This window comes from Mus caroli, unplaced genomic scaffold, assembly GCF_978045245.1.
Source record: "Mus caroli unplaced genomic scaffold, Mus_caroli_1 scaffold_18, whole genome shotgun sequence".
Lineage (NCBI taxonomy): Eukaryota > Metazoa > Chordata > Mammalia > Rodentia > Muridae > Mus > Mus caroli.
The window spans coordinates 31,707,926-31,721,820 of NW_028227273.1; the positions used below are offsets into that span (position 1 = coordinate 31,707,926).

A 13,895-nucleotide genomic window follows, 5' to 3' on the forward strand; every position below is an offset into this window, starting at 1 on the left:
TATTTTTTGTTCCATAAAGATTCTTCTGTTCTGCTATTAGATTTTAAAATTTACAACAATCTCCTAATAGGATCCAGCCCCTTCGTTGCCCTCTGTTTGTTTGGAAGTTCCCCTGTAGTCTGTCTTGGAAGGCAGAGTCCCCATGATACTGCTCTGATGAGCATCACACACCCCACAGGTCATGGTCAAGAATCATCTTCAGACACCCTGAACCTGCGAGAGGGACATATATTCTAAATTAGAAGTTAGTTTGATTCTATAGTGTTATGTACCTCTTAAATGAAAATAAAATAGGGTGATATAGATGCTATATAAGCATGGTATAACAGCATGCGTATATGCTATGCACAGTGAGGGAGAAGACTCAAGCTGCCCATCTTGAACAAGAAAAAGAAACTAAAAAATTTTAGCTCTATAAAATAAGTGAAAAGCGTGAAATGTAATCAGTCTTATTTTATGTGAGGCAAATGTACTTGGCTTTTTTTGAGAATCATGCCGTCTGCTCTGGTTTACATAAGAAATTGGGCAAAATCCTCAAAGTATTCGTTCTTAACTTTGCCTTTCCAGCACACCTTGCAATCAAGGCTTGCAAATGACTCACTTTCTAAAATATGATAAAGTAGTATAGATTCAAATATCTTTTCCCTCTCATATTCTGATTAAAATATTTTTCTAAATGTCAAGAAAAGAGGTGAGTTTACCAAGCTTGCTGAAATCACCTATAACTGTTGCTTTCCCTCATGTTGGAGCTCTGAGTGCCTGGCTCTTATCACTGTGAATGGCTATTAGCCACTTACATAGTTGCAACCTGTACCATTGTAATGAATGATAGTAGAAATGCAGGGTCCTCTGTCATGTTCATTTACTTGGATAATAGTGTGGCACCAAAGCAGTGTCAGGAAATGTACTATAGATAGGCATGTATGTTTCATATTCCTGTGTTCATCATATTCCTTAGTGTGCATAAGGACAAACTGACAGCAGAACTCCTGAGGGACCTCAGAACAGTAAGCACCAGACAGCATACAAGTGAAGAAAGAACCTCCCCACATGATGTAGATGTATTGAAGGGTGTGTCCTTTACAGAACCAGGCCTTTTCCACAAAATCTCATCTCTTTTGCTAAATAGACTATTGATTTGAAATCTGTTCTTTCTTAGTTTATAAAAAAATCCAATGTAAAATTTCCATTTATGAAAGTAGTATTCATTTTAATACTATATACTATTAAATTAGTTGTTTTATGACATAGTCTTTAAATTAGAAAACTACTGTAAGTTCTTGAGGTTTCTCGGTTTATAGAAAGACTATAACTGTGTTATACGTGTGACAGACTCTACAAATATTCATTGTAATTTTTTCAGCTACAGGAAACCAGTTGGCAATTGTAGAATTCTACTTAGGAGCTGCATAGCATAGCTGTTATAATCTCCTGTTATAAATCTATATAAATCTACAACCTGCTAGGAAAGATGGAATCTCTTCCAACCTTTGACTGTAATAAATGATTTCAGTGGACTCTGCTCTATCTCACGAATGCATTTAATATTTTCTGAACGAGCCTTTCTTCTATGCCAGGTATGTTTCTAACTGTGCATGTTCAGGCTACTGACTGACTGACTGAGAACCAAATCATTCTTGCTAAGACATACTCAGCCCCAGCTACTACAAAGATGCATTCTGGGGCCAGAATTGGTCCTTTACTAACAAAGCTTGCTTTCTGCCAGTAGTGATACTTATAATGTGAATGAAAATTCACTGACCTATATTCTTCAGTTTAAATCCTTAAAAATTTAAATTAAAACTTTGTCAACAGTAATTCTAACCATACTGAGGCAAAAAGAGCGTTCCCTACAATCTGGCTGCACTAAATGTAATTCATAACTATCAGAAATCCGTTTTCTCTGCATAACTTTTAAGAATGCTCCTGATGTCTTGAAAATTCCATGCAATTTTCTTTAAAAGTTGGTTTGGAATGCCACTGTGCATCTTGAAGCCCACACACAGTGAGTTAAATTACAGCAAAGCGTATTTCTCAAGCACCATAGAGTTGCAAATCCTTTATCCTCAAGTACATAGTAGCGGATTTTCTCCTTGAACAGTGAAGGAAGTTGAACTTGGGGGCTGTTTCAATTTAACACATGATGTGCCTGCCGCATGCTTGCACCTTGGCTTGCCTTGCCTGGTGGTTTTTCCTCATTCATTCTTGCTTCCTGTAAAAAGAATTAAGTATGTAATACCAATTATGAAACTGGACCCACATGACCACCATTTTCCAAGCCTCCTTTCCCTATCCTGGCTTCTGTGTACCTATTTCCTCTTCAGTGGGTGTGTTCATCCAAATGCAGAGGAGAGTGCTTGCTCTCAGTGTGCTTCTACACTCTCATCTCAGCGACCCAGCCTCCTCGGCTCTGAATTCATGCGCTACTCAGCTCACACTTGGGTATTCTCAGTGCCTCATTCTCCTTCCTACCTCGAGTGGCAACCATGACCAAGCCAGGCTCAATCTGTTCACAGAATATCCCTTCAGTAAACTATTGATAACCCACCAGGCACCTAACTGTGTTCTCCATTCCTGTGATCCTGCTGTTCTGTCTTAGCCTACCAGACTGGCATGTCTGTCCATCCCCTCACCAGCCCAGCATAATGTACTCTTGGAAAAACAGGTGCCAGCCTCCCAAGCATTCATTTACACCAAGTATAGTTTTCCTAATCAGAGATGTCAGTGGAGGGTGTGAGGATTAGAAACTTCCTAATATGGGCAGCCGTAGGGAAATCTTTGTCACAAAAGAGCTATAATGAACTTTCTATTTTTTTTGTTTTTTTTTGTTTTTTTTTGATTTTTCGAAACAGTGTTTCTCTGTATAGCTCTGGCTGTCCTGGAACTCACTTTGTAGACCAGGCTGGCCTCGAACTCAGAAATCCGCCTGCCTCTGCCTCTCGAGTGCTGGGATTAAAAGCGTGCGCCACCACGCCCGGCTATGCTTTTAGATGAGTAAATAAAATATATTCAATTGTGCATGCCTTTATATGTTGTTGTAGGCCAGGTATCATAACATACATCTGTAGTCCTTACTGGAGAGGTGGAGGCAGGAGGATCCCAGTTTTGATGGCAGATGGAGTTTACATAGTAAACCTTTATTTTTTTTTAAAGGCAATTAAAAGGTAAAAGAAAAGAAGAATTGGATTCTTTATCCTGGCTTGTTTGAAGCCCTAAGATCAAAAGGAATGTTAAAATTTAAACATCCAGGTGCCCTGAGTACCCTCAGGCATTGTTCTTCATTAGGGGGCACCTTGGAACAATGCAGTCAGTATACTTGAAGGCTAGCGTCAACCTGCTAGAGGGCATTGACCTGCAGTCCCCTTCTGTAGGAACCTGCATGGCCTGTGCCTCAGCTTACCCACACACCTAACAGAGGAGAGGCCCATTGCTGCTTACGTCCCTACAAGGTTTATTTAGTTCAGAGACACAACTCCAATGGCTCTCTCAGTGACATCCAACCAGGCAGAGAGCCTTTGCTTCCATCTGCAGTGTTTTTTCGACAACACAATCGATATATGTCTGTACTTATCGTGGAGACAGGTTTGGGAAGTTAGCCAGAGGTCAGGTTCAGATGCAGAGAGAGGAGATTTCGTTAGCTCTCTGCCCATTGTTGGAAGTTTCCATGCAGCTTCAGATTGGACTTTAAAATAATCATGTAGGTATTAGGAGATGCGTGCTTGTCCACAGCCAGTGACTGTGACCCTAGTGACACTCAACCATCTGCTGAAGCTGGTGATGCAGGCGGGATTGGCTGGGCTCTGGCCTGAGGCCTCACACACAGGACCAGGCCACTCTAGATTTCCTTCATTCTGAGATTTCCTTCAATTTATCCCCACCCCCCCCCACCCCCCGTTTTCCAGTAATGTACCATTGTGGCTTTGCTAGCCCGGAGAGACTGGCAGAGTGCTGGCTCCTCTCCCCCAGACAAACATAGAACACTCGTATATGAAAGTCTTGAGTTCAGCAAACACCTCCAAGCCTCTGTGTAGGTTACCTAGGATCTCGCAGGCTGGGCCCGGCGTGACGAAGCAGAGTAAAGCCTTTCTAGCTAACAGGCTTGGCAGTGGAGATGGCTGCAGGAATGTCACAGGATGTGCTACGGCTCCTACCAGGGAGCGTCTCTCAGTAGCATGCCTCCCAGTTCTAAGGTCATGGAAGGCGGAAGTTCTGGTGGCATCAGAGGGGATTGGGCTGGAAGGTTTTCCAGCCTTCCTGACTCTTAGAAAATGTTGGATCCTCTGAGGCCACCATTTCTCTTATGAGGAAACTGGCCCACAGCTGGCCCCATGCTCTCCTCTCCCCCAGCCTGAGAGTCTTCTCCTTTTCCTGTGTGACTGTCATTTTTTCCCACTGTCCTCCTGCCTCATTCACGGTTTTTTCATGAAATTCACCAGACTTGAAAAGGTGAGAAACATGCTCTGTGTACAGGTAACTCTCATTATGTGATAATATTCTGTAATTTCATTTCCATGATGTAATGCATTTTCATCAACATGACAAGTCGAAACCAAATCTCCAAAATGAAATACATTTCAAATTAAGTGACTTATCATTACAGATTTTAAAATGAATTCTCATTACAATAGTAATGTAGATTTTAGTAGTATAGATATAAATATTTGACTAAGTGAAAAATTTATTTCCTTTAACCTAACTCTGTAGCTGAAACATCCATATAAACTATCTTTGGTTCATAACCAATAATTTTATTTTCTCTAAATTGGATCCCTACTAGTAAATTCTTGACAGTTGTTACAAAAAATGAAATTATAAAACTGGGTAAATCTGCCACTACATATGAAGGAATTGCTCTTCCATGAATCCTGGGGCCATGTAGGGATTCGAGATCAACATGCTAATGCCATTAGCATCTTGGGGTTTATATTTGCAAATTAGTTTACTGAACATATGTACACAATTTCATAATTTCATACTGGAAGATAAGTGAAAGTGGACACTTGTTTAGTGTGAGAATCATAGCCTGTGTTATATTTGACATTACTATTAAATACATTAAAATAATTTGTTGTACTATTTTTTCCTTTTTTTTTTTTGTAACCAAATTATTTTTGTAAGGAAGATCTTTTTAATAGATGGCTTCACTCACAAGACATTTTAAGAATAGAATTGTTTTTTTTTAAATGTTTTAAAATTTACATTAAAACAGTGAAGGATCTCTGGAGAAGCTGAAAGTGAGTTTGGCTTGTGGTACGTGGTGTATAATACCTTTTTTTGGCTGTCTTGAGACTGTACAACTTGAGGGTAGAGATTTTATTCAGTGCAAATGATGCTATGAAATCTATGTTTCCACCAAATCTGTAAGTTAAATTTTTAACAGTAATCAGATATTTTTGTTATTTGTTGAGTACCGATTTAGCTTCTGCATATCCATGTGGAAAAAAAAGCATAAAATTTTATTCTTAATGTTATCCTTCTTACTTGCTCTCAAAATGATCTTCGTTAGGTAGCAGACCCTCACAATTCAATATGAGTGGGACATGTGAATACATCTCATAGCCGCCTGCATAGCACAGAGAAGGCCATCCTAAGATCACTAGCCTACATGTGACGCAGGCATGCAGAGGAGGCGGGCTGTGAGCTCACTCCTTCACGGGTAAGACATCCTGTGCAGTAGCAGACTAGATATTGGCAAGTTCAGAAATGGTGGGTATAGGTGATTTGGAATGCAATGTTAAAAGCTTTACTGCAGTTAGACTTTCTGCTATAAATTTAGGAGTTGCTGACAGCGCAGGCAGAAAGTGAGAAAACAAGTTTGTCTTCCAGAGGCAAAGTCAGCAGTGTATAGGAAATAGGTGTCACGGGGAAGAGGTTAGCAAGGAAACCATTATTAGTGATGACAGTGGAATTGTATGCAGAAGGGTTTCCTAGGAGTGCGTCTGTGTGGTACACGGTGCTATTCTGTTGACACCTACCTACTGTGATATGGTACTCAGGATTTAAAAGTCAAAATGGCTCAGTTGGGAAACTCTTAGAATGAGGAATTTATAGCCAAATAAATCTATATGAATTTATATTTAGAGTTGAGCGATGTGTGTGTGTGTGTGTGTGTGTGTGTGTGTGTGTGTGTGTGTGTGTGTTGAGACGCCATGGACATAGAAACAAGTCTGCCTCCTTTTGTTTGTATCTTCTTTCTGTGGAGAGAGACAGGTAGGGAGGGATGAAGGGAGACAGAGAATTTGTATAATTTAGAAATCATGAAAACATTAGCCTTGTATCTAGTAAATAAGAACAAAGGCAAGGTGGTGGTATCCCTGAAGCAGCAGGGATCTGTTATCACCAAAGGCCAGGCAGACTTACATCCCTGATCTGGACTGATATCTTGATATCTCAGGGCTTTGTAGAACTGACCCTAAGCCACACCTGAGCATCATGGGAGAGCTGATCCTGGGGACAGCACAGACACACACACACACACACACACACACACACACACACACACAGTCCAGTGCTGGTGCATTTATAGACTAATGGACTACTTCAAGAGTCTTCTGTACCAGCCTGCCCCTTTGGTTTGAGACGGCGTCTCTCACTGAGCCGGGAGCTGGCCTTTTCTGCTTTTTCTGAGAAGATCCATGTCTCCTTCCTCACAGTGCTGGTATTACAGGGACAGGCTACCATGTTAGGCTCTTTGGAGGGTTCTGGAATCTTCGGTTCTGAGAACCCAGGCTCTCACACACCTTATTCACTGAGCCATTTCCCCAACCCCTAGAATTAAATTCCTTAAATCATAGATCTGCGGACATTGATATTAAAAGGTAAAAATGTTTAATGTAGCTCTCTAACATGCTAATTACATTCTGCTTACCATCACATAAACATCTGTTTCTCAATCCCAATTTGCCAGTGGAATTCTTAATGAAATTTACCCTTTCCTGTTTAAAGAGAGTACTTGTTATGTATTGCTGTTGGTGTGCAGTATGTCTCGTTCTCACTGTAAGCTAGCCTCGCCCTTCAGAGATATAATGCAGGTCACAGACGAGAGCTTCGTAGGTAATTTAGAATTTTCTAGTCATCACATTGAAAAAAGTGAACAAGCACTAGTAAGAGTCATTGTAATAGCATTTAATGCAATATAGTGAAACTACTGTCATTTCAGCCCAATAATCAACTTATATTGCCTAGGAAATATTTTTTCTCATACTACTGATACATGGTCTGTATTGCATTCCTGGCCCTTGTCAGTCCGCGCTGCCCTTGTATCAGGTGCTCCATAACTGTGTGGGCTTACGATGCCTGTGCTGGGTGGGCCAGTTCTAGGTTCACTGCCTTTACCAGATTCATTATAATTTCATAAAATATGAAAATAACTGGCGGTTACTTTCTTTGTGGCAAACATGAAACCAGCCACCGAACATAGATTTTAATCTGTTTTACAACACTGGTGACTGGAATATTTATTTATCTCCCTAGTTAGAAACTTAAGTTTGCCTCCCTCTCCAGCCTTCCAAGGTCTTCCTGTTTTTATAACCTCCTCCTTTTGTTCTCAGCTCTTCTGTCATTTATAAATCCAGCCGACTGTGCATCTGATACCTCAGAGGAAAAGCTGACAGAAATAAAAGGGGCATCATGAGCTGCTGCCCTCTTCTGTGACTCCTGGCTTATTTGGAGGATAATGAAATCTTTTTCTGTAACTTTTTATTTGTTCTTTGTGGCTTTCACATTGTACACCCCAGTCCCACTCATGTCTCCCTCCGCTTGCACCTGGCCTCTACCATTGCAACCTCTTCACCAAGAGAGAAAAAAATACTTAGCTGTGGAAACTTCAGTGTGTCATGTTGCGTCCCCCAGTATAGACTTCTCTGCTTGCAAATGTTCATCGCAGTGACTTATTAGTCTGGTACAAGGCCTCTGGCTTGCTGCCCTGTATTGTGGGGATCTGTAGGACTAGCCGGCACCTTCATTCACTCCAGCAGTTCCTCAGTGGGGCAGGTGTTCTGGTAGACCAGTTCAGTGACCTGGATCTGGACCTAAGAGTTATCTGAGCTGCTCAGCCCACCGCTGACTCTCCTGCCCTCATGCCCTCAGGGTCAGCTCACCAGCAACCCCTGCTACCTGGGCCAGGTCTACCCTGTTGCTCTACCAAGTGCTGCAGCCGGCGAGGGCCATGGCCAGTTCTCCCACTCTCATGACCCCCAGCTGTGCAGCCTGCCATAGATGGTGAGGGACCAGGGAGGGGAGAAAGGCATCAGTTCCACTGCACAGCTGTCAGGCAGCAGAGCTGGCTCTCCCATCCCAGGTCACCCGAAGCCCACATCCAGAGCCAGATCTGCTGTGCTGCCCAGGTGAGGTGCAGGGCCTGCTCTCCTGTTCTCATGACCCATCTTCTGCCCCTGGGGGTGAGGGCAAAGGTAGGCGAGGGGTCTCTCCCTAGACAATGCCACCACATGGGAGATGAGAGGTATAGTCAGTTCTCCACTGCTCACATCCTCAGGGGTGGCTCACGTTCCTACAATGTGCTAGGCTGCTCTCCTGAAAACTACAGCTGCCTAGTGGTGTGCTCAGCTCTTATGGCCCCAAGGCCAGCTCTTCCATGACACTCAGGTGAGAGGTAGGGCCAGTTCTACAAAGCCCTCAGGCATCAGCATATCACCAGAAGACAGCCCAGACTAGGGACATCTGCGTGGCCTTTGGTGGTCACAGATCTCTGCCACGGACCTAAATGTGGCCCCTGGTGGCAGCACAAGCCAGGATTCCACCACGGTCCCAGGTGGCATTACCTTTGAGTCTCCAGTTCTACCTCTCTTCACTGTGCCCACCCACATCCTTCTGTTTCTCTCTCCCATCTTTCTATCACTTACTTGCTCCTCTTAGTGGCAGCCGGGGTCTGCGTGTCTGGGGTCACCCCAGGGGTGCTATGCCCTGCTCGTGCATTATGCTGCCAGGCAGGGGTCGTCTTGAGCACGATCTCTCCCCCTGTGCTCATCTCAGACTTGCTGTTTTTCAGGGAATGTTGGGTTACTAATCATCCCCATGTCCCTAGGTCAGAACACAGCATAGATGCAGCCTCTCTCCTCTCTCCCGCCTACTGACATGTGACATAGCAGCCACACCTTCTGGGGCATGGATAATGAATTCTTGATGTTTTCAGGAAGTCCTTGCCATGGTACTGTTAACATAATAAGTAGTAGAAAATATAGTCCCTCGCTGAAGTGCTTGGAAGGGCCACAGTCACTGTGTGGATTAGCCTCACTTTGCAGGGTGGGCATGTGTGACGTGTGGGCTTTGCTCTGTGATGAACCTGCTTATGTATCGATGGAGAATTATTAGAATATTTATTGATTGCATCTTGGTAGTTCAGTATTTATTGGCTCTTTTAGTCTACAATTGTAGACTTTTTTAAAAGACTGATTTATTTTACTTATGTGAACGGGTATTTTTGCCTGCATGTAGATATGTGCACCACATGCATGTCTGTCATGATGGATCCATGGAGCTGGAGTTACAGACAGTTGTGAGCTGCCATGTGGGTGCTGGGAATTGAACTCCAGTCCTCTAGAGGAGCAGCCAATGCTCTCAATTGCTGGGCCATCTCTCCAGCCCTGTAGAGCTTGAATATCTTTATTATTACTGTTAGGTTCATACAGAAATGTGCCCTCTGCTGCCTGGGGAGAAAACATAAATAGCAAGGGGAGCATAATCTGGATTTACCTTCATCTTTGACCCTTAACCACATCCTTTTCTTGGCTCTGTGCTAGCTGTTTAGTGAGTACCGCTCACACCCAAAGCCCTGAGCTTGTTTTCAGTGAGACTTGGAAGCCTGCAGAAGAGAGGTCTAGTCCCAACTCTGGGCACTAGCTGGGAGTGAGGACATGTGAAAGTCCTCATGGATTTTTCAGACAATTATTCCATTTTTTTCCAAATCTGTGTGTGCTTGAAGGCAGAGGGTTGAATTGCTTTGAAGTAAATCATGACGTATCTAAGCATGTATATGAAGATAAGGGGATTGTTTAGATGCTCTGAACCTTTTCTTGAACTCTAAATTAGTCACATAAATAAACGCTGGAATTGATTAGGCAGTTTTCTTTCTTTCTTTCTTTCTTTCTTTCTTTCTTTCTTTCTTTCTTTCTTTCTTTTTTTTTCGGTTTTTGGTTTTTTCGAGACAGGGATTCTCTGTGTAACCTTGGCTGTCCTGGAACTCACTCTGTAGACCAGGCTGGCCTCGAACTCAGAAATCCACCTGCCTCTGATGAGGCAGTTTTAAAGTGAGGATATGCAGCAGCTATAATTTGCCTTGAACCTGTTCATCCCATCAAACAAGATGGAGAACTTAACTGTCATATGGATTATCTTTATAACACCATAGACGAGCAGAGAAGGAAAGTTGAGGAGTCATCAGGAGGTTTCAGAGAGAATGAAGAGTTTAGGCTGGTGTGGCAAAGACAGGCTGGGTTTCCATAGGAATTCTCCACAGTTGAGACTGGTGTCTGTGATGAAGCCTGAGGGCCCTTATCGAAATCTATGGGCATCAACTCATGGGTAGGATACTGAGGTTTGTGTCATACAGCAGCACCCGCCTCTGTCTCAGCACATCTGCCAGTAGCTGGAAGGATGGTGCTGGAGTGGACTTAGGTTAAAAACTCAGGTTCGGACTGCATGTCACCAGCCTTGTAGTCTGAGTTTTTCAAATCTTTATGTTCTCCTTGTACCATGTTTCCATTTTCCACTCCATGTCCCGAAGCTTTACTCTGTTTAACAACAGCAGTTGTTGTGTTTTTTTTTTTTTAAATGCCTTTAAGTAGGTTTCACAGAACTAATTTAAATGCTGATTGGTGTAATACTATTTATTTAATTTATTTAATAGTATTTATTTGATTTGATAATATTATTAAATTAAACCTTAAATGAGACCAGATCAGTTGAATTTCTGAGTATGAAACTCATATCATTTTTCAAAAGTAAGTATTTTAAGATCGTGAATAATTTATTAAAGCCTTCAGAAATTTCATTAGGGTACAGTTACACTGATGTGCACACATTCTCCAGGGACATTTGGTTTTTAAGAAAGGAGAATTTGGTCTATCTTTCAAATAAAGCATACTGGAATTGATGAGACAGACACCCATGTTTTTTGATCATGTGATCTTCTCATGGTTTAATTTTCGAATTGGAAAGAGCTCGTGTAGCAGAAGCTAAGATGTGTGCAGTATTATCCCTAACCTTTTCCCCAGAACATGTATTCAGATTTAATGTGAAATAATTAGCCTTGGACTGCACTGATAAGATTCAGCTCTATATTTTATGTGTATCTATGAATATGACAGTTTTGTTTAATTTATAAAGTACCCAAACAGCAGAGTATTCTAAGTGACATGTATAATGCTCTAAGATAATTTAATTTTTAACTTTTCAAAAATTGTTATTAGTGTATGGTATATAATAGAGAAAATGTTCATCTACTGTAAACACACAACTTGAGAAGCTGAACATAATCCAATAGTAGTACCCAGAGCAACAAACATTTCAGCTTCGCCTATTTCCTGTTCCAGTGATGGGCAGAATTATGACTCATCCAAGCAGAGGTTATTGGGACATTATAGAAATCCCATGCTTTATGTAAGTTACTCCTGCTCTGTTGACTGTGGGGAGTGTATAGCACGAGTGCTGGGAAGGAAGATGGGTAGTGAGTAGAGTACAGCTTTCTGTGCCCAAGGCTGTGGGGTCTTGTGGTTCTTTGGAACCACAAGAAAAAATGTAATTCTAGCAATAATTTTAACCTGACGGTAAACTATGAGTTAATTACTCACGATCTCAAGGGAAGTACAGGAGGCTGACCACACACACACACATCCATGAATATATACACTTACATAAATATACAACATAAAAGGATTTAGACCTACTGAAAAATTTTCTGACTTAAAATAATGATATTAATAGAGAAAATTATCTTATTAAATTTTTAAAATTCAACTTTAAAAACATTTGTTGTTATTTGATATCAACATGGAGAGTTTTTTTTAAAGAGTATTGGCAGTGATCTCTTACATTTAATGGAACTGACTCCTACCTGTGATAATCAAAAGAAGCAGTCTAGTTTAGGTTGGTGTGTCTGGTATTTTGCCCAAGTCTTCTTGGTTTATGAGACACAATCTTACCATGAAACTTAACTTTTAAATATGTATAATTAATCATGTCTTCAGTGTGGTCTTTAACATACTTTAGAACATGTTACTGTCCAGTTCTTAAGTCTGTGTGACATGGCCCTGATTACAGTGCTTCTGAAGGGAACCTGTGTCCTTAAGAAGAGGGCATCACTCTAAGAGGTTGATTGAGTGGGATAAAGATGTCAATAAAACCAATCCAGTATGACATCAGATATAGATTCTTACTTACACACTGTTCTGTTTTATTTGTTATACTTTGTTAGATAGCGCCATGACATAGACAAATTATGATTTGACCAGGAAATGTCTGATCAGTGACAATAAAATATTAGTCTTTTCCAGTATTGTATTAGTTATTTTCTGTTGCTGCAACAAAATGCCTGACAGAAAGAAACTTAAAGAAAGCAGGCTGCTTCCATTTTCTATTCCTTGGGATAAGGCCACTCATGGCAAACAGTGGTGGCAGCAGTGGCAGCAGAAGCCTGCAGGAAGTGGGTAGAGGCGTCTGGTGGTGCCCAGTTCAGCGGCTCCTCTGTATGCAGCCCAGGACACCGCACCTCACTCAACTCAGTCTGTAAATTACCTCACAAGCTTCCCTGGATGTTAGCCTCCCTGGTGACTCTAGAAGCTTCCATATGACAGCCAGTACTCGCCACTACAAAGGTAAGTACCGTTCAAATGAAAAACTCTAGGAAAAAAATATTAGATAAGTATCTTGGAGAAAATATAAGAAATGTTCCCATTCCTGTAAGTCTTGGCTTTTGTGTCCAAATTCTTCTGTAGAAAGCCGAAAACTAAGAGAAGCTGCCCTGACACTAGGCTTGCCATGACATTAGAAGTTCTGCATAAGTCTGTTTGCCTTGAACTTATTCTATGGGACATTGGTGAGGCCAGTCATTCTAACTTCTCAGTTTCAAGTCTGTTTAAAAGAGGAAGAGCAGAGCCCATCAGAAGCACACACATTGTAGAGAACGGTCATGCACCAACTTCCTCCCCTTAGGGAAGGAAGAGAGCCTCTTCTTGCTTTAACTTATGCGTGGATTAAAACATGGGAAAAATAGGAAGGAGAAAACACAAGAGAGAGAGAGATCTTGAAAGAGAAAATCATTAATTTTTCAGATTCAGGCTAAGGGCTTGAATGGCATGCTCTCTACTGTTTGCTTTGAGCCAGCCAAGGCTGTGTGCCCTAATGCAGGGACCAGGTAGGGCAAATAGCAGGTGAGCTGGGTTAGAGTTAATTACTGAAGCCAGTGGGGCTACATGATGGCTGCCTGGAATTTCTGTTACTTTCCTTACTTCTGATGGATTTGGGGTTTAGAATTTTATCCACCAAAACACACTCGGAACAGACATATACAATTCTTCCTATGTCTATAAAGTTTATTAACTTTTTCACTGCAGAAGAACAAGCGGAAATCTGTGTGAGAATAACAAGATTCTCAAATATTAAATACGTAATGATAGAGATTGGAAAATCATAGCCTACTTTGATAAGCTGTATTAGAAAATTAGGAGAAAAAAGTGTTTTGTTCTATATTTAACACTATCCTCTCTACATCAGGCCAGGATATTTGGTGATATATAATACTTTCATACAGAAAATGAACTCCACCATCATTTAACAGTATACTCAAAGTGAAAACATTTTTGTCCAATTCATTTTTATTATGAGAAAAATCTCAAAATTCAGTGGCCTATATACCTGCTCTAATATACTATTTTTAAAAG

General features: G+C 41.4%; 1 protein-coding gene and 1 pseudogene across 1 annotated transcript in view; one reads left to right on the forward strand and one right to left on the reverse strand.

The window, feature by feature from the left end:
• The window catches only part of Fbxl17 (F-box and leucine rich repeat protein 17), a 442,723-nt gene that overhangs the window by 295,315 nt on the left and 133,513 nt on the right, over positions 1–13,895 (forward strand). The window lies entirely within an intron of this gene.
• On the reverse strand, positions 9,010–9,126 carry LOC115029794 (small nucleolar RNA SNORA17; annotated as a pseudogene).